Here is a 21,124-nt window from a genome sequence, read left to right as displayed (position 1 = left end):
CTCTGTCCCTGCTTCCTGGTGATCGGCGACAGGCAGGGCCGGCACTACCACTAGGCAAACTTAGGCAGCTGCCTAGGAGCGCCGGCCACTGTAGGGTGGTAGTGTGGACGGCACATAAGTGCCATTCGCACTACACTACTAGGAACAAACACACAGCCGCCGGCGCCGGCAGCTGTGTGTTTGTTTTAGCAGCCGATGAGAGTCAGACAGACTCTCATTGGCTGCCACGCCCACTGCCGGAGCCGGCAGTGGCTGATGGGAGAGACATCATGACGTCTCTCCCATCATGCAGAGCAGGCCGGCCCGGGAGGACGTCGGACGGAGGAGCATGCCGGAGCGGGGATTAAGGTAAGTGGAGGGTCTTTTTTTTTCATGTGTGTGTGTCTGGTGGGGGGGGGGGCGGACTACTGCTGGAGTACTACTAGGTGCGCTGATAGGGGTACTACTAGGGGCACTGCGGGGGTACTACTGGGCGCACTACTAGGGATACTACTAGGGGTCACGGGCTGCACTGGCTCACTGAACAGTGGAGGATTTTACTGAGGGGGCTGCAGCCTCACAGCCCCTAGGTAAGATCCGCCACTGGTCAGGATCATTTGGTTTGGCAATCAAACCTGCATAATCCACCCGACTTTCCTTCTGTCAACTTCATGCTCGGACTGGAGATTGCCTTCATACATTGTGCAGTGTATAAAGTAGAGATGTACGGGTTCGGTTTGGTTCAGATTTTCCAGCCAAGTTCGGATTTCAGAACGAGGCAAAACATCATCTTTCATGGACAAATATGATGTTCTGTCCATGAAAGATGATGTTTTACCTCATTCTGAGATCTGAACTTGGTGGGAAAATCCGAACCAAACCAGCACATCTTTAGCATAAAGGCACTCAGATTATAGAGCCGTTGTTCCTCCGCTTGTTTGTGTTGACTGGTTGGCTGAACTAATGTGCAGTCTGTGGCCAGCTTTACTCAGTGCAGGCCCCCTTCTCTCTCTGGCAGTGCTGCGGTGCTCTGTGTTGTGGCTTAGTGCACGGGTCTCCAAGAAAATGGCACCCAAGCCATTTTTCTGGGGGCTGCAGTACTGCGCATGCACGAGTCACTGGGAATATGTCCACCACCACTTTTCCAGTGATTTTTGCTGCTCTGCAGCACCGACTGGACACTGCAGAGCAGCACTATGGACAGGTAAGTATAAGACGATATGGGTGCAGGGTTTGCGGCATGGGCCCTCCTGGACCCAGGTACCCGTGTGCAGCTTACACCCTGCACCCATTATAGATACGCCCCTGCTTACAGGTTTTCCTGTAATCCCACTCATAGGCTGGAAGTGTGGCTTCCTTTTATTTCCCAAGTTAGGGAAAACAAAGTGTGCCCGTGCTTTCTCCCACCTCTTTTCTTCTATTAGACATTTGGCTACACAACACTAGGAGGGGAGATCTGTGAACCTAAAGAGGACAAGTAGAGGTGTTGCCATAGCACCAATCATGCTATAGCTACCATTTATCTAGTACGTTCAATAAAATGATAGCTAGAGTCTGATTGGTTCCTATGACCTACACCAACACTTGTCCTCTTTAGAAGATTTGATAAACCTCATCCTAAGTACACAAAAAGACAGCTCAGTGCACACTTTAGCAACTTAAAACAGACATCTTGCTACTTAGTGATGCTATTATTAATCTTTCATGATCCAGCTTAATCCTGGCCATCGTTGTGGCTTCTGTTGATCACTGGTTGATGACCTATGTCTGTCATTGTATTCCACTGATCAAGGTCAGACTTTTTTTCTGACATCACACCTGTTTTGCCCACTGTATATATATAACAGGGTGTGCATCACAAAGCCCTGAATACTGTAGGTCACTATTAATGATCATGGAGATGGATGTACCCACCCAGCAATTTGTGCAATGCCCAACAAGGTGCATAAGTGATGGAAGAACAGGCATCCAGGCACCTAACCTGTTGTACATGGGAAAGACTCATATTTTCTTAACCAATGTGTAATACCAGATGAGCTGCCTCCTGGAAACTTCATCATTGTCTCTTGATGTCACTCTCTGGGAAATAAATGGTCGGTTCTATCAGAGTGCTCTACCTTCTATCTTTGAGGTAGATGTCTCCTTTGATCAGAGATAGGGCAGTTTTATCCCAGCACATACAAAAGCCAACAAACAAATATCACCCATGTGAATTGTCTGCTCCAAACAACTCCATTGGGGAGTGGTCAGAAAAGTGAGCTTACTTTGGAATAGAGGTGACATAGAGGGCTTATTCTGAGTTTGGAGCAAAGCTGTAAAGGCAAGTAACGTTATATCTGGAACAAACCATGTTGAATGAAAGGGGTGTAAATACATTATTATTATTATTGCATGCAGTGTACACTGTAAATACTGGCTGCATTTGTATGTAGCCCACAAATGCTGGACAGCTTTATTTTTACACTGCAATTTAAATTTGACCTAGGACACAATCCACCCAAATCTAAATCTCTGTGCATATTTTACATCTCCCCCACCTGCAGTGCAACATGGTTTGGCCAAGGTGCAAAGTTACTTTCTCTCTTTTGATTTGCTCCCCACTTCTTCACATGCCATAAATACTTCCAACCATTTCAGAGGCTTCCTAACAGACCCGGTGGGCACTTGTATATCACCAGTTTAACTTCATTGTCAGTTATTGCCAAAAATATGAGAGATGACCCATTATCTTTGTCCTTTCACATTGTGAACCAACAAGAGCCACAAGAAACATTACATGCCATAGATCACTTTCAAACTGTGGCTACAACATCTATCACTAATTTGAAAAACCCTTTGGCTATAACTTCAAGTTTTCTGGTCATCCTGTTATTAAGAAAACTCTAGAGAATATAACCAGATCTTAATGGTGGCCCAATTAAAGGAAAAATGTCATAGATTTAGGGTTTGTTTCAGCACCGATAAGTGCACCGCTGACCGGGCATCCTGAAGACGCCTGGTTGGCTGCACAGATGCAGTGTGCCAGTGGGCACTGCACAAGCGATTCTGGCTGCAGGGTGCCAGAAACGTGGGGCAGTGACCCTGATGCCCACAGAGCCTTTGCGCTCTGTGCCATGGCATTGGTCGCCCACCCAGTGGCATCCCTCCCCGCGGTGACACCTGGTGCAGGGAGGGATGCCTTGTGCGCGGTGAAGGGGGCGTGGCCTCAGGTAAGGGGTGTGGCCTCACGGCCTGAACCCAGTGCCCGGCCCGTGTAGATTATGGAGAGTGGTGGTGGGTACCGGAGGTGAGGGCAGTGCAGGCTCCATCACTGTGACAAGAGCTGAGTGTTGCACTTAATGATACAGTGTAGCACCCGGCTACTGACACTGAGGTGAAGACTGTACCTTGATGTCACTCCTCGGCAGGTGACACCCGGGTGCGGCCCGCACCCCCCTTGTGACGCCACTGCGCCCACCCCTAGTTACGGCCCTGCCAGAGAGAGAGCTGGTGCAAATGCGCAATGATAATGATGACAAATATCAAACTAAGGGGCAGATTCAATTACCTGCGGTGTTTCCAGCTCGGGTAAACCAATCAGTTTAACGCCTACCGTGAATACAATTTACTATATTTTCTACGTTAAGTGCAGGAATCTATGGCTTACCCTGCACGTTAAGTCTCAGAGGCCGCAAGGAAAAAAAATCTGCGTTAAGTGCACCCTCTGGGGATGTGGGACCTACAGTAGTTGAAAAGGTCTGGGCTGACAATTAACTGCGATCCATATTATATTTTCCCCCTCCAAAGATATTGAAGACTTTAAGGCCCCTTTGTACTGTAGATTACTTTTTAAAGAGGACATTGTTGTGCTTTGCTGACTCAAACACAACCATAGAATGATAGGGCTGCACTCAAAGGGAACCCAGGAAATAGGATGTAATTAAAAGTAGTTATTACCATACTGAATACTAAAACAATAATATAAACACAAACATAACATTTCTTATGCTCAGCAAGAGATAATTATCACCACGTTCTAAGTGTCAGAAAGTAGCAGCGTGTTTTGTAAATAACTCACAACACAGATACTGTATAGCAGCAATGTTTCTCTATTTAGCAACAATCAGTGGCCAATAAATCTGGAACGTGAGTATTGCGATTAGGAGTTTCTACATTCTCTCAGTACATCAGTCTCAATCCAAAATGTGGACAAAATAAGCAATTTCCAGATGAGAATGAAGATGTTAAATGCAGGCTCTAATTTAGTTAGCCTGGTAGTTTAATTCCTGTGCAATACAGCGGATCTCAAAGCGACTCGTAAGAGGTAATGTGTCCAGAAATCATAGGGGCCAGAAGACAGAGATGTATAGAACTATAAGGTCTTAATAAACTCATAGGAAGTGACTGCCGATGTAGCGCTTCAGAATGTTCACCTTGGGGGAGACTTATGAAACCTTGGAAAGAGGTAAAGTGTACGGAAATAAAGTACGAACCAATCAGCTCCTGTCACTTTACGGCCAAAAGGAAATTACATGGGATATACAGAAGGAATATTAAAAAGATGAGGCATCTATGTACTAAGTCTTGGGGAGAGAGATAAAGTGGAGAGAGATAAAGGGCCTAATTCAGCGGTGGATGGTAATGCGCACGCAGCCACACTTTCCAACGCTCTCAGCTGTGAAAATATGCTACTGTTAGTAAAGATCATCCGAGCATAAAGACGCCCACTGCTGCCTTCCTACTTGCATGCGCGATCACAAACATGCATAAATATTGGTAACATTGAAGGACATCGGTGGCCATTTTACCCTTGCGGCAGGTCTGACCTGCCGCAGCCTAGGCTCCGCAGAGTAATCTCCTCCCGGCTGTGTGTGGGTTGCCTGTCATGGGAGTCACACTCTCAGGCAAATATTCTTACTATGTACAAAGGGGAACTTGCAGGGGCAGCACATCCCATAACCACTATCACAGTGACCTATATCCCTGGCATATTGTAGAAGTCTTTCACAAAAGTGAAAGATATCTCTCCGGGGTAAGTTGACACTGTGCAAGCACAGCGGAGACAATTCAGCAGAGGATGCAGGAACTATCGCAGCTGCTAACACGTTAGCAGCTGCGATAGCTGTAATATGATGATGCAGCAGGAGGCGTCCAAGCACGCAGCATTGGGTCATCTGGAATCCCATCAGCCGGCCATGGGGTCACGCAAGCCGGTCGTCGCAGATGATGATTAGAGGCCAGGAAATCTCCATCTGCCAACGGAGATCCTGGTCTCTCCACTCCCCCCAACAGCAACAACACCCTTCCATTTTGAGAAACGCCGCCCACTCCCCACCGAGAGACAGCACCCAGAAACACTGACAGCCTGCTGCTAACTCCATGCGTGATTGCAGACCCATTCTGCACATGTGCAGAACAGGTCCTACGCATTTGCGCAGATTCCCAAACATCGGGAATCTGCAATCAGCAGTGCCCAGTGTCAGGTACCACCACCGGCCGGAGACTGTGGGAGAGAGATCTGTATAGGCTTAAAGCTGTTTACACCATGTGAAGATGGTGTAAACTACTGAGGCCAAACTCCAAAAATCTTTGCTTTTTAGAGTTTAGTACAAAGGGGTCAGATCGTAGTCCCCTTTGCTAATAGTAATAACGGAGACTGCGATCTGAAGTGCTAATTATCACTTTGTCGGAGACTTCGGTGAAATCTCCCGCATTGTGCTATTAGTGCATAGGCCACAATACTGTACATCAAATTATGCAGATACTGGATCTACAGTATGCAACAAGGACAAACTATGCAAAGGTGTTTCCAAATTAGAAATTAGGGCCTGATTCAGAGCCGGACGCAATTCTTTGTTCGCTCGTACACATTCGATGTTTTCCAACCACGCATGCGTCCGGTTATCACTGCGCATGTGTGGCCGTATCTTTGCTGTCAGTTTTCTTTTGCTCGTATACACAGCGAGCAGGAAGTGACCTATGTAATTTGATTGACAGAATGGTCCGTTTATGGGTGGTGACGGGGGTGTAGATTTGAAAACGCAGGCGTGTCAAGCCGGTTTTTGGGCGTACATTAATTATCTTGTGCGAGCGCAATATTTGAACGGAAGTTGTGATACGTCACTGTGTGATCCAGTTTCCATTATGACTGCTCGTTCAGCTTGTGGTAGGGTATTGGATCTCGCAAAGACGATGGTGTCTTCATAGCTCCCTTAGCGAATCGATGATTTGCTATTCTCCTTAATAAGGCACAAGACCAATCACCTAATAATTGGATCACTTGTTATAATGTGATGTGCAATGGCCCTGATTTATTAGCTAAATTTGGAACGCATGTTGTGATCCTATTTGTTTGTATGTTTGGAAATCACAACAGCAATCACCTAATAAATGTTTCATTTGTTAAGTTATTTGAAATGTGCTTGTTTTATTTGCTATATTTCGTACGCATGTTGTTGGCACTTTTCCTTAGTTTTTTTTATAGCACAACACCAATCACCTAATAATTTTTTTGGGGGGGTTTAAATACACAAAGATAATCACCTACTAATTGCTTAGCTTGTGTTATTGTTTACTTACCTGTTTTTTTTTTTGGGTGCAAATATTTTAGTATATGATCTTTCTCATGTATTTAAGTATGTTTGTTGCAGTCCCTTTTACCCAGTTGATAATGAAATTTCAAAGCAATTTATTTTTTTGGTTTTTGGATTTGCACAAAAATTTTATTAATGTAATTTTTTAAATTTTGCCAAAAAGGAAATTAGTGTCAATTGGACAAATAACAAATATTACAAAATAAAAATATCACAAGAAAGGAGAGGGAGGTTTTGGGGTGCACAAATATGGGGCAAACACAGAGATGGATTTTGTGGAAATTAGCCAGTGCTGTCAACGCCTTTTCGTCCGCTTGGCCTGGTGTTGCTGGGAGCATGACTTTGTCCGTGTGCTCCTGCACCTGGCCTGAGGTAGATGTTGTTGCCTCTGGCCTAGGCATAGGGCTAGGCACATTTTGAGGGAAGGCCGATGTTGCGCCAGAGGTGGAGGGCCCTGATGTTCCGGCAGGAAGGGAGGGCGACTCCAACATGCGCAGGCGGACGAGCTGCTCCAGGGCATTTGCTATTCTAACATTGGCCGCAGCATTTTCCTCCAGGGCACCCGCCACCCGTAGCAGATTGGTGTCCATCCTCATCAGAATCTCGGTGTTCTTAACCGTTTTTTCATTAAGATCTGTGAGGAGGGCCACTGCCTGCGAGGGGGAATGCCCTGGACTGTCTTCCACAGGGTCCCCAGCCGGATATACTGCTTCCTCCCCTTCGGAGCCAGCAGATCTACTGCGGCCAAAGCTCACCTCTGGAACAGACTCGTCCTCTTCTGTGCCTGTGTGGAAAAGATTGTAAATAAATAAAATTAGTACATTTGAAACTTTACTTCTACATTTTTTAGAAAAATTTTAAAATTTTTTACCTGCGGCAACATGTGGAGCCGCAAAGTCTGGCATGTCTGTGTCCATGTTGGACATGCCAAACACCTCCTCTTCCTGCACACACCCCTGTGCCAGCTCCTCCAAATCTGTAAGCTCCAATGACACTGGGGTTGGCCCACCATCTGTCCCCCCTGCATGCCTAGCCCTATCTGCCAATTTTTGTTTTAGCCGATATTTGAAGTCGCTCCATCTGTTGTTAAAAAATTTAGGGTATTTTTTTTTTTAAATAATAAAACTTTGGAAATAGGTTACAGCATTTACGTACCGGCGTTTGACCTCTTTGGTTGAACGGACAAAGTCACCAACCCCATTGACAGCACTGGCTATTTCCTCCCACAGTTTCCATCTCTGTATTGCACCCATATTTTGGGGTGCCCGTGCCAGGTTATCGATGCACATTTGCACCGAAGCCTCCATCTCTTTTCTTGTGAATTGAGGCTGCCTTTTGCATTTGGCCCTGGCCTGAGTACTAGGCCCCGCAGCCTCCTCATTCTCAGTCTCCACACCTTTCAAAAAGGTAAAAAAAACCCCATTATTTGTCTATTTTATATTTTTTTTAAACTTTACTTTTTGAGCTACTTACTGTGAGTTCCTGGATTTTGGCTTTGCTGCTGTTCAGTGGTCATGACGAGACACTTGAATTCAGTGGACCCATTGTGGGCTCTCGTGACGTTTTTATAGATGCGTGTGTATTATGCGGGCGCATCTATTGTGCGTCATTGATTTGAACGGGAAAGTTCTGGCTATTTAAGGCTTTTTTGTGGCCTTCTTTCGGGGTGGGTTGTTTGGAGTTGTTGTTGTTGGAGTTGGCGTTGGAATGGAGTTTGAGTGTGAGTCATTGTCTTGGGCGGAGAGTTTGGAGTGTGTTTTGAGATTTGTGTTTGGTTTGGTTATTTTCGTTAGCATTTTTTTTTACTATAAATTTTCGATTATTTTTGGATTTAAGTTTGTAATTTTTAATTTGGGTCTATTATAACTTGGTAATATTTTCACATTTTAAAAGTTAATACGTGTTTACTTTGCTTTTATTTAGTTTTTGGATTGTTTTTGTTTGGTTTTTGGGATTTCGTTTATTTTGGTGTGTTCGTCTTTGTTTGGTAAGTGTTTTTTTTTCTACATTATAACCCTTTATTTCTGTACATTTTTCAAGGTTTTTTTAGGGGTCATGCTATGCAGATTGGTGTACCTAAAAACATGTTGGTTTTGCAATGCAATTTTTTTGTTTATAAATTTTTAATGTATTGCATATAGTTTGACCATCTCCTGTCTGTGGGTTAAGCGTACCATTAAGTGTTAATTTTTTTATGTATTGTGTATAGTTTGACCATCTCCTGTCTGTGGGTTAAGTGTACATTACAATTTTACTGTAGAATCCAAGAATAACTCAACATCATCTGTGTAGTGCATGCATTCTTGATATTTTGGCCTTAGCCTGTCTTGTTTTTTTTTAAATCATATTTTTTATATTTCTTTACAAAATCTAAATCGTAAGTTTACTGCAAGATGTCACTGCCCAACCCTGTAAGATTCTTCTTTATATGAAAAAAGATAAGTATATTTTAACATTCTTAAATTTTTAAAACATAACTACATTGTCTAACATTTCAGATTGATGTTGCGCGAATTATAGTGGCGATGGTCCCAGACCCCGACCAACCTGGACATCCTCCTAGGCATAGGCCTCGTAGGTGTGCAAGGCCCCAGATATTTCAAATTAACAATCCAACAGCAATACCACCACTTACGCAGTTAATGTCGGTGTTACATTTTTGTGCCTCAGGATCCTTCCAGACCACAGTAGGCATAGTTGCTGGAATTTCACAATCCCTCTTTTCAAGGATCCTGAGGGCCGTAATGGATGCCCTATTTAAGCACCTCCATCATTTTATTAATATGCCATTGGATATGGGGGCCCTTAATGTGGTTAAGCAAAATTTTTTCGAAATTGCAGGCTTCCCACACATCATAGGGGTTGTGGACGGCACTCACATACCACTTCAGCCTCCAGCAGTGCTGGAGGCAATATTTAGGAACCAATGAATGTAATGGTGGTATGTGATGCCTCCCTCCAGATCCTGTCCCTGAATGCCAAATTTCCCGGAAGTGCACATGATTCTTGTCATCCGGCAATCAGGACTTTGGCACAAATTAAACAACCTACAAGCTGGTGATGCATGGCTTCTGGGTAAGTGGTACCCTTAATTTTAAAAACAAACACTGTTGACTTAAAAATGGTACTGATTTTTTTTTATTTTCACAGGAGACAGTGGTTACCCTTGCACACCCTGGCTGCTCACTCCTTATTTGGTTCCTACACCAGGGCCACAAAGTCAATATAATTCCACACTTACTGCCACCAGGCAGGTGGTGGAGCGCTGCATTGGCCTTTTAAAAGGCCAATTTAGATTCCTCCACCGCTCTGGTGGCGACCTAATGTATTTGCCGGCTATGGTTTCCAAAATTGTGGTCCTGTGTGGGATATTTCACAACATCACCATAAGGAGTGGTGTCCCAATGCAGCCAGAGGATGCCTTGCTTGAGGACGGCCCCCCCGAAGTTGGTCGGAGGTCAGTATGTGGGGGGGCCATACGCAATGAAGTTGTTGCAAGATTTTTTAGGTAATTATTTTAACAAATTTATTTAATAGACACAATGTAGACATGTAATATTTTAATGTACACTTTTAACTTTTTTTTGTTTTTTTTGTTTTATTCCCTAAAATGACTATAAAAATCCATGCATACTACCTGATCAACAAAAATGAATTTATGTGGACACATTGGATATAACTTCGGGAGCAATGATTTCTTCTTCTCATTTGTGGATTCATGTTGGCATGCTACTTCTTCAAACAGTTCCTGATTTTGTTTTTTTGTGGGTTTTGGTGATTTTTGGACTTTTGTGTGTGGGTTTTTGGGATTTCATTTATTTTGGTGTGTTCGTCTTTGTTTGGTAAGTGTTTTTTTCTACATTATAACCCATTATTTCTGTACATTTTTCAAGGTTTTTTTAGGGGTCACGCTATGCAGATTGGTGTACCTAAAAACATGTTGGTTTTGCAAAGCAATTTTTTTGTTTATAAATTTTTAATGTATTGCATATAGTTTGACCATCTCCTGTCTGTGGGTTAAGCGTACCATTAAGTGTTAATTTTAATGTATTGTGTATAGTTTGACCATCTCCTGTCTGTGGGTTAAGTGTACATTACAATTTTACTGTAGAATCCAAGAATAACTCAACATCATCTGTGTAGTGCACGCATTCTTGATATTTTGGCCTTAGCCTGTCTTGTTTTTTTAAAATCATATTTTTTATATTTCTTTACAAAATCTAAATCGTAGGTTTACTGCAAGATGTCACTGCCCAACCCTGTAAGATTCTTCTTTATATGAAAAAAGATAAGTATATTTTAACATTCTTAAATTTCAAAAACATAACTACATTGTCTAACATTTCAGATTGATGTTGCGTGAATTATAGTGGCGATGGTCCCAGACCCCGACCAACCTGGACATCCTCCTAGGCATAGGCCTCGTAGGTGTGCAAGGCCCCAGATATTTCAAATTAACAATCCAACAGCAATACCGCCACTTACGCAGTTAATATCGGTGTTACATTTTTGTGCCTCAGGATCCTTCCAGACCACAGTAGGCATAGTTGCTGGAATTTCACAATCCTCCTTTTCAAGGATCCTGAGGGGCGTAATGGATGCCCTATTTAAGCACCTCCATCATTTTATTAATATGCCATTGGATATGGGGTCCCTTAATGTGGTTAAGCAAACATTTTTTTAAATTGCAGGCTTCCCACACATCATAGGGGTTGTGGACGGCACTCACATACCACTTCAGCCTCCAGCAGTGCTGGAGGCAATATTTAGGAACCGAAAACATTTCCATTCAATGAATGTAATGGTGGTATGTGATGCCTCCCTCCAGATCCTGTCCCTGAATGCCAAATTTCCCGGAAGTGCACATGATTCTTTTGTCATCCGGCAATCAGGGCTTTGGCACAAATTAAACAACCTACAATCTGGTGATGCATGGCTTCTGGGTAAGTGGTACCCTTAATTTTAAAAACAAACACTGTTGACTTAAAAATGGTACTGATTTTTTTTTATTTTCACAGGAGACAGTGGTTACCCTTGCACACCCTGGCTGCTCACTCCTTATTTGGTTCCTACACCAGGGCCACAAAGTCAATATAATTCCACACTTACTGCCACCAGGCAGGTGGTGGAGCGCTGCATTGGCCTTTTAAAAGGCCAATTTAGATTCCTCCACCGCTCTGGTGGCGACCTAATGTATTTGCCGGCTATGGTTTCCAAAATTGTGGTCCTGTGTGGGATATTTCACAACATCACCATAAGGAGTGGTGTCCCAATGCAGCCAGAGGATGCCTTGCCTGAGGATGGCCCCCCTGAGGTTGGTCAGAGGAGAGTGTCTGGGGGGACCATACATGATGATGTTGTGGCACCTTTTTTCAGGTAATTTTTTTCACTCATTTAGTTAATCAAACATATGTAATATGATATTTTTTAACTGTTAAATTTCCAATGTGGTAATTTTTTTTAATTTTCTCTTTTTTACCAACAAATAAACAACCTGCATACTACCTGAAAATAAACGACTGTGACAAATATGTTCCAAAATGGGATTTTATATCTGGACAAATGAATTATTACCATGAATTGTGGAAACATGTTGGCATGCTACATCTACAGCCATGTATATTAAGCGTGTTTGTGTTGTGTTTATTAAATGTTTGATTTTAAAAATGTGTTTGTTTGTTTTTTATGATAAGTTACACCAAATTTTTGGAGTTTAAAAATGGGACAATACCTTCTTAATTTTGGCCCAAGTGTAAACTGTTGCAAATGTGGCTAATTTTTTTTTATACAAATTCACTTTTTACACAGTTTTTTATTTTTTTTTATTTATTTTTTTAATAACAAAAGGTATTATGGCGAAGCAGTATGGAGGGAAAGACTAATACAAACACATTTATGTAAATGTGTCCATAAAAAAAAAACATAATGTGTGTTTAGGAATTTGAAAAAAATCTTATTAAATGTAATGGTATTAAAATGACCACTTTCATAATTACTTGGAGTTTCCAAATATTCCTTTTCAAAATGTCAAAACACATTCAACAAATGCAAACTTATTATTTATCCAGGGATTAAAATGTTAGAGGCAAGTAAAAAAAGTTATTAACCAAATTTTTTATTTTTAGAAAAACAAATGACCAACTGTAACACACCAAATAAAGCACAATTAAGGCCTCCTTAAGGCCAACAAATGGTCCAAACAAACTAGAATGCCAATAATATGGCCACGCAGACACAATTTCCTCAAATATTGCATCATTCTGCATCCATGTCTCTGTTGAAAGAGAAATGTGTGTATTACTAAAATGTAGACATTAATATTTTTTCTAATAGTCATTAGGATTAACATATAAAACAAGATAAGATACCATGCAAAATGGGGCAAACATTTCACATTTATTAAAATAAACTCCACATTGTAAACTTTCAAACACAAAGCAAATGTAAAAATTTTAAAAAAATATATATATATAACAGTGGTTAGAACTAAAACATTTGCATGTGAAGTAAGCCTAACACAAGTTGACAATGTTAAAATTAATAAACAAACATGAAAGACACAAGTGGTAGTGGATTTTTTAGGTACACAGGGCATATTTAAAATGAATAGAAAATGGATAAAAAAGAAATATAATGTCAAAAAAACAAAAAACAAAACAACCCACAGTGTATGCATATAGGGAACATTTCAAAACATTACTTCCACCAAAAAAAATAAAATAAATACCTGCAGCATCCAGAACTGGGGCAGAGTGGCCAATCTCATCCTCGGATGATGTCGGCCAATGAAGATGTGATGTGGGAAGGGTGAGTTGGGAAAGAGATGAGGGAGTGGAACATGGAGAGGGTGGATCAGGGGAGGGAGTAGAAATATGGATGGGTATGACACGGGAGGGAGGGGTGGTTTTGGATTGGGGGCCAGGAGAGGGAGGGGAAATATGAATGGCAAGGTCAGGGGAGGGTGGTGAATTTGGGGAGGAGTAGGCAGGGGAAGAGAGGGTTGGAATGGGGGATAGGGGTCGGGCTGGCCTTCGCCACCTCACTATCCGCTCTTGACCTGAATGATGGATAGTTTAAAAGATTAACTAAATTGGCATACAGTAAAAAAACAACTTTAGCCTAAATTCACATACACAAATACAAAGCATAATTTATAACAAAACAAGGCCATACTGAAAACATGCACACGCATTAATGATAATTTACATTAGCAAACTACAGTATGCAAATAAGATTAAACCATTCACATATACACTTACGCCGATTGATCCGCAGCCGCAGAGACTCGAGCAGGCGTGGTGACCTGCGTCGCAGATCAGACCATCTGCGCTCCAATTGGCCGATGTTCCGGCGGTAGCCCATGGAACGATGCACCTCCGCGTACGCCCGCCACTTAATTATATTGGTGACGGGGGGCTGGCGTGTGGTTATTCTCTGGTCCATTACTTCAGTAAGGACCATCAACTCACGACGTGTGAACGCACTGGCTCTCATGATGGCAATGATTTTTTTCACACAAAACAGTTTTAATAAAGGTACAAGAAAAATCTGATTGGCTAATGTACTTTCATAATTAAAAGGAACAATTCTATAAATTAATGTGTGAGTCATGTGAAAAACCCCCAAAAATATATTGGGACTTATGATTGGCTTGATGCATTTAGATGCGTTAGCAAAGGTCAGAACAAATGGAATAACCATAAAATCTGTTTGTAAACCAAAAAGGAAAGCATTAATAACAGAAACATTCTTTGGAATTATACTATAAATCTGCTTTGGTAGTTTAATTCACACACCTGTAAAAGACTATTTTTATTTATTTTTCATTCTTTATATATATATATATATATATATATATATATAACACTTATATTTCATATATAACACTTTATTAAGTTCTTTATGCAAACAACACAGGAAAAGACTGAAAACATTAAAAACATTAAAAACAAACATTCATACATATATGAGGGGAGTGCCGTCGGCCACGCTGCTGTACAGGTAGTTATGTGCTGCTCTCTCCTAGCCTCCCACTGCACTGACTCAAACATCAGTATCAAATCTTCCAATCACCGGTCTCCCTCTGGGCCTGATTCAGAGCCGGACGCTCTTTCAGAGCGGTCGCTCTGAATCAGTGCCCTCCCTCTCTTTTTTTAGAGTAGCCTCCTGGCCGCTCGCATAGCTGTGGGTGACCACCCATAGCTATAGCGAGTGGCCAAAAAGATGGTCGCGATGATCAAGACCATCGCGACCATCAGGCTTGCGACGAGACCCTTGTGGTAGGGTCTCGTGGCCGCAAGCTCTGAGTGCTTTTGGCTCTATCAGAGCCGAAAGCACTCCCACTGACATCACTTGCGATGTCAGTGGGGCCGGCCTCAGACGGTAGGCGTTCCCATGGGAACGCCTCCGTCTGGCCAGCCACGCCCCGGCACGCCCCCCAAAGGGGGCATGCTGTCACTCACCATCGACAGCACGCCCCCTTTGTAGCGAGACCCATAGCGACGGCTTGCCCGTCGCTATCCGGGTCTCGTGCATGCGCACTACGGAGCCGCCTCCGTCGTGCGCATGCGCACTGGCCTAACATTGACCCGCTTGCGAGCTGTCTCTTCTGCTCTTACCAGAGATTAAATAAATGTTTTTTTTCTAATATATCTCTTTCCTCACAATACCTACTAGAGATTTATGCAATGCTGATATTTACGCAGATCGAGTGATTATTAGCCATTGCGAATGCCACATTTCACATGCACAGCGATTGTATTGTGATCAACCTCACACAGAGGATTCAAAGTGAGTGACAGGTAGTCAGTGTTTGGGGGTGGCAATGGGGGGTAGTTAGGCACATGAATCATACTTTTCTACCCTCCCGATTCGGCCGGGAGCCTCTCAAAAATCGGGTGCCGCTCTCGACCCCCCCGGAAAGGCAGGCAAGCCTCCCGGCAGCCGCCAACCCCTCCAGCCCCACCAGCAGTAATAAGAGAATCCCCCGCAGCAGGGGGGGCGATGATGCGACTATTGCCGAACCGAGTCATTTCTACCCCGCCCCTTGCTTCACAATGCCGGTAATCATTGTGTAGCGGGGGTGGGGCCAAAATGATGCGATCGTGTGGCCACACCTCCGCTCCACCAGTCACGCCCCCTTGATTTGCCGATCTGGCTGCCCCCTCCCGGAATGTAGGCGTGTCTGAACTCCATTTCATGAGTGTGCATAAATTAGCCATTGCGATTTCCTTCACGGCATGAGAGCTTCCTGCATGTCAGCTGAGTTGCAGTGCTTGAGGTTGGTCAGAATTGACTTAGAAAGCTGCGTGGCTCCCCGATGTGTGTTGAAGTTACCGATGTTTGCTCTGTTGCATGTCGTTGGACACAGGGGCGGGCTTGGCTGGGGGTCAGGGCGCCGTCTGCTCCCTGGGTCGACACAATTTTAATGATTCATGGCCACTCTGGGCCTGATTCAGCTTTGGGAATAGAGTAAGATATAGCAAGTAACTGTGCCCCAGGGTAAAACCATGCAGCACTGAATGTGGGGCAGTATTTGTGGGCTACATGCAAAAGCAGCCAGTATTTGCCCTACATGGCAAAAAATGTATGTATTTGTACCCCTTTCATTGCAACATGGTTTGTCCAGGTTACCAGTTACTTGCTTTATCTTACTCTATTCCCAAAGCTGAATCAGGCCCTCTGTGCTCTACTGTGTTAAGTAAACCAGCAGTGGCTTACAGAAAATGTCTGCCCCCATAGCAGGCTTCAAAAAGATGGCCACTGTCGACCACTGTCCCAGGAACCTAAGGGTCTGGAGAGTTGAAAAAAGGGAACGGGACTTGATGAGTTTGTTTGTGATAGTGCAGTGGTTCCCAAACTGTGCGCCATGGCACCCTGGGGTGCCTTAGAACACTTGCAGTGGTGCCTCAGGTTGGTGGTCCAGCACCAAATCAAATTATTAATGGTCAATGTAATGTAAATATGTGGACAAACAGATGCGCAAAGACCTATCCACCACCACATAACTGAAGGATGACAAGTAAGCACAATTTACTTAATAATTTTTTTCTGAATTTCTCAATAACAAACTTTTGGCTTAGGGGTGCTGTGAAAATATTGCTGATACTCAAGAACGCCGTGATTCAAAAAAGTTTGGGAACCACTGTGGTTTGGGTAGTGTCTAGCTGCCCTTCCCGGAGAGGACCCTGACGTCATCAGCTACTGTCCAACGTCATTCCCTACCATCCATGTGGGCATAGAGGGGGAATATAATCTTGTGATGAGCATAGCGAGCCACCGTGCCCGAAGCGAGCCCGTGAGGGGACAAGTTTCTTCTCTAGGTGGACTTTATGGGCATTGAATTGCACTTCCGCCCTCACTGGATGTCACTTCCAGGTCCCTAGCATGTAGGGGAAATAAGCTCAACTGTTTGTCAGGACTCCTGCTGCTCATGCCTTCCCCAGGAATCGGGATGATATACCGCCGGACCCATGCCCAGCGGTTGGAAAACCGATAGCGACATCCCGGCAGAGGAGGAAATCCTGATCGTCCAAGGTAAGTATTGTCTAACCTAATTCTACCCCCTAACCCTAACAATCCCATAGGGGTGCCTAAATCTAACCTCCCCCCCCAGTGCCTAACCCTAATCCCCCCTCTAAGTACCTAAACCTAACCCCCTCTCCCCGCCGCCTAAACCTAAGTCCCCCGGGGGATGCCTAACCCTAAATCCCCCCCGGGGGTGCCTAACACTACCCCCCCTTCCCCTAGCCTAAACCTAACCTCCCGAGGGGGTGCCTACCCCTAAGTCCCCCCCCCGGGAACCCTAAACCTAACCCTCCCCCCCGCGTCCCTTCGATCGGGATGCCGGGCGCCGGGCTCCCAGCATCGGAAAAATGACAGGCGTCTAGATTTAGACACCTGTCATTTAACCCTTGCCGGGATTAAGCAGTCGGGAAGCCAGATGTCGGGATTAGGTCCGCCGGCTTCCCGACTGCATACCCTTCACCAGATTAGCTGCTTCTGCCTGTAAAGGGAAAGGGACATTTCATGCTGCTGGGTCCACACTGACAGCAGGTAAGATTCAGCACTAGGCACACCATAGTACTGTGCAGTACTAAGTACACCATAGTACTGTGCATCACTGAGCACACCATAGTTCAGGCACACCAATGTACTCTTCAGCAGTGGGCACACCATAGTAATGTGCAACACTAGGCACACCATAGTTCAGGCACACAATAGTATTGTGTAGCGCTGGGTGCACCAATTTTCTGTGCAACACTGGGAACACCATACTAGGGATGGACATCGGAAGCCAGGCATCGAATGGTTGCTGGGCTTCCGACATCAAATCCAGCGATGCGATGGTTGCTGACCATCAGCTTCCAATGTCCATCCCCACACAATAGTACTGAGCACACCATAGTACTGTGCAGCACTGGGCACACCATAATACTGTACAGCACTGAGCACACTGGGTGACCAGTGACTCGTGGGCTGTAACTCCTAGCAGCATTGTACTCAGTTATAGACATGTCCCCCTCTGAGGCATTCCCTATGGGCCATTATCTAGGCTACTTTCCCAAATATCACAATCACAGTAACTTATGCTGGGTACACACTACGGCCCAATCAAGCGACTGACCCACAGATCGAGCGGTTGATTTTGGTAACATCGGCACTTACCAATGGGATGCTCAATATGTCTGGCCAGACATCAACATTTAAATGTCCACCCAGCTGTGATGACAGAGACTGCATTTTCTGCAGCCAGTGTATGGGTCCGTCGGCGGGATGCAATATATCTTGTGTGTGCACACGAGCCGACAAATTTAACAATATATTCAGGTCTATGTACTAAGCCTTGGAGACAGATAAAGTGAATAGAGATAAAGGGCCATATGTACTAAGCTCTGAAAAGTGTTTAGGCTGGTAACACACGTAAAGAATTTCTGTCCAACCATCCAACTAGTTGATTGGTTGGAATGAAAATCTGATAATGTATGGGAGTAACTGATGATCAGCAATTTGCTCCTAAATGCCAGAAAACAGATGAAAATGGTCGTCAGACAAGTTTGTTAAATGTTTGATCTAAACAATTTGTTCAAACAACAGTTTTTGTCCATATTCCGGTATTTGGGAGCAAATTGCTGATTGTCATTTGCTTTCATACCTTACCAGATTTTCATTCCAACCAATCAACTAGTTGGATGGTTGGACAGAAAATCTTTACGTGTGTATGCAGCTTTAAAGTGGAAAGTGATAACTGACCAGCCAATCAGCTCCCAACTGTTATTTTTCAAACACAGCCTGTAACATGACAGTTAGGAGCTGAGTGGCTGGTCAGTTATCACTCTCCACTTTATCACGTTCCAGAGCTTAGTACATGAACCAATCAGCTCCTAACTGTCACTCTACAGGCTGTGTTTGAAAAATGACAGGAGCTGATTGGTTGGTACTTTATCTCCATCCACTTTATCCATCTCCAAGGCTTAGTACATAGGGCCTGATTCAGACCCGGACGCAAGTGGCCGTTCGCTCGTCCACCGTAAGAGCGAAAAAAATGTAAATTTAAGCGCTCGCTCGTATGTTCGCTCGTAGCTAACCTTCCGCCCCATATTCTCCCAACCCCTTCTCTAGCTAGCGAGCGTTCAAAATAGCGAGCGTCCGTCTCCTCTTTGGTTGCATTGAGCGCTCGCACAAGTCAATTCCGGAAGTGGCCCTGTCATTTTTCGATTGCCTGCTATTTAATTCTGCAAACATACTTGAATCGATTAATGGCAATCACTATATTAATTACCTTAATTGTTATTCACATGTTTGCAATCCTGTTTTTTTTTTCAATGTCAATGAACTTTATTCTTGTTATTGTGTCATTTCACCCGCAGAATACGTACGGTTTGACCAAGGGGATGGTTTTTCGAAATTAATAGTTTTTTAGAATGCTGCTATTGTTTTGCTTTTTATTTTTATAGGCAGATTTTAATACTTTAATTTGGATATTTAAATTAGCTTATGCATGTCACTGCATCAAGCCTATCATAACTCACATTATATTTGTGAGGGTGTAGGTCACATGACTCATACAATAACCAATAAAATTGTTCCTGTTAATTTACAAAGTACATTAGCCAATCAAATTTTTCTTGGACCTTTATTAAAACTGTTTTGTGTAAAAAAAATCATTGCCATCATGAGAGCCGCAGCTTTTTGTCACCGTGAGCTCCTGGTCCCCACTGAGGTGATGGACCGGAGAATAACCGATTATCCGCACCCCATCACCAACCTCCGCAAGCGGCTGGCCTACGCGGAGGTGCGCCACCGCCTGCGTTCCATCGGCTATTGCCGATATGTCGGCCAGCTGGAACGTAGGTGGTCGTAACTGAGGCGCAGATCCCCACTCCTGCTGGCCCGTTTGCGTCTCCAGATAGTGGAAAGTACGTTTCTCTGTGTATGTTTTTCTTTTTTTTTCTCATACCTGCATGTGCATGTTTACAGTATAGCCGTGTTTGTTTATTTTGAACATAATTGCGTGTGCATGTTTACCGTATAGCCCTGATTTTGTTTATTTTGGACATACCTGCGTGTGCATGTTTACAGTATAGCCCTGATTTTGTCAAAATATTTTTGTTGACATTCCAAATACTAAAAGCCAATTTGTAATTACAAATGTTTTTCTCCATCATTTAGGGGCACAGCGGAGACTCACACGACGCAGACGTGTGTCTCGACCCCTATCCCCCACTCCTACCCAAACATCCTCATCTCACTCTTCCCCAATTTCCCCCTCCACCCCAGACCTTGCCGCCCGTCAGTCCCCTCCCTCTCCTCACATTAACATCCCTCCAACTTCCCCCTCCACTCAAACCCCCCCTCTCTTTTTCTCACCCTCCACTTCATCCCACATTACCCCTCCTCCTTCCCTGAGCCACTGGCCCACCTCTGACGATGAGAAATTCGGGCCTCCAGGCCCAGTCAGCAATGTTCCCGGTATGTTTACATTTTAAACTATGTTTTTTTGTTATGTTTGTTTTATTTTGGTTGATGTTGTCCTTTTGCCTGTGCATTTCAAAATAGTAAAGTAGTTCAAATGTTTTTAAAAAATATCATTGTGAAACAATGTCAAGGATGTTTTCCCCTTACACATATGACACATGTCCAAACACTCACACTTGTGTCTTTCTTGTTTACGCTACCAACAAATGTAGTTTGGCTTATTTATTTTTTGGGAATTTTGTTAGGTTTTTTGTTCTTCTTTTTGGGCCCTTATTTGATTTAAATCTTATCTTTTTGCATTCCTTTTGTTTTGGACATGTTTTGGTAACTGATGTATTTTTTTGGTATTGTCTGAATTTTTGCTTGGTTGTTAAAATCTAAATGAAGGTGTCATTTTAGTAATCCTCACATTTTTTTAACCCACAGAGGACCAGAGGCGTAATGAGGCAATTGCGGCTGGATTAGTGGATATACGGGGCCATGTAATTGCCATGCTGGTGGCATTGGACCATCTTTTGGCGATCCTGCGCCACTAATATTTTTACAAGGCCAAAAAAACACCCAAAAAATAAAGTTTATTTTGATTTATTTAAGTC

This window comes from Taudactylus pleione, unplaced genomic scaffold (assembly GCF_031769625.1).
Source record: "Taudactylus pleione unplaced genomic scaffold, aTauple2 ptg000135l, whole genome shotgun sequence".
NCBI classification, from domain to species: domain Eukaryota; kingdom Metazoa; phylum Chordata; class Amphibia; order Anura; family Myobatrachidae; genus Taudactylus; species Taudactylus pleione.
The sequence above is the reverse complement of the archived record's forward strand: the minus strand, read 5'-3'. Positions refer to the sequence as shown.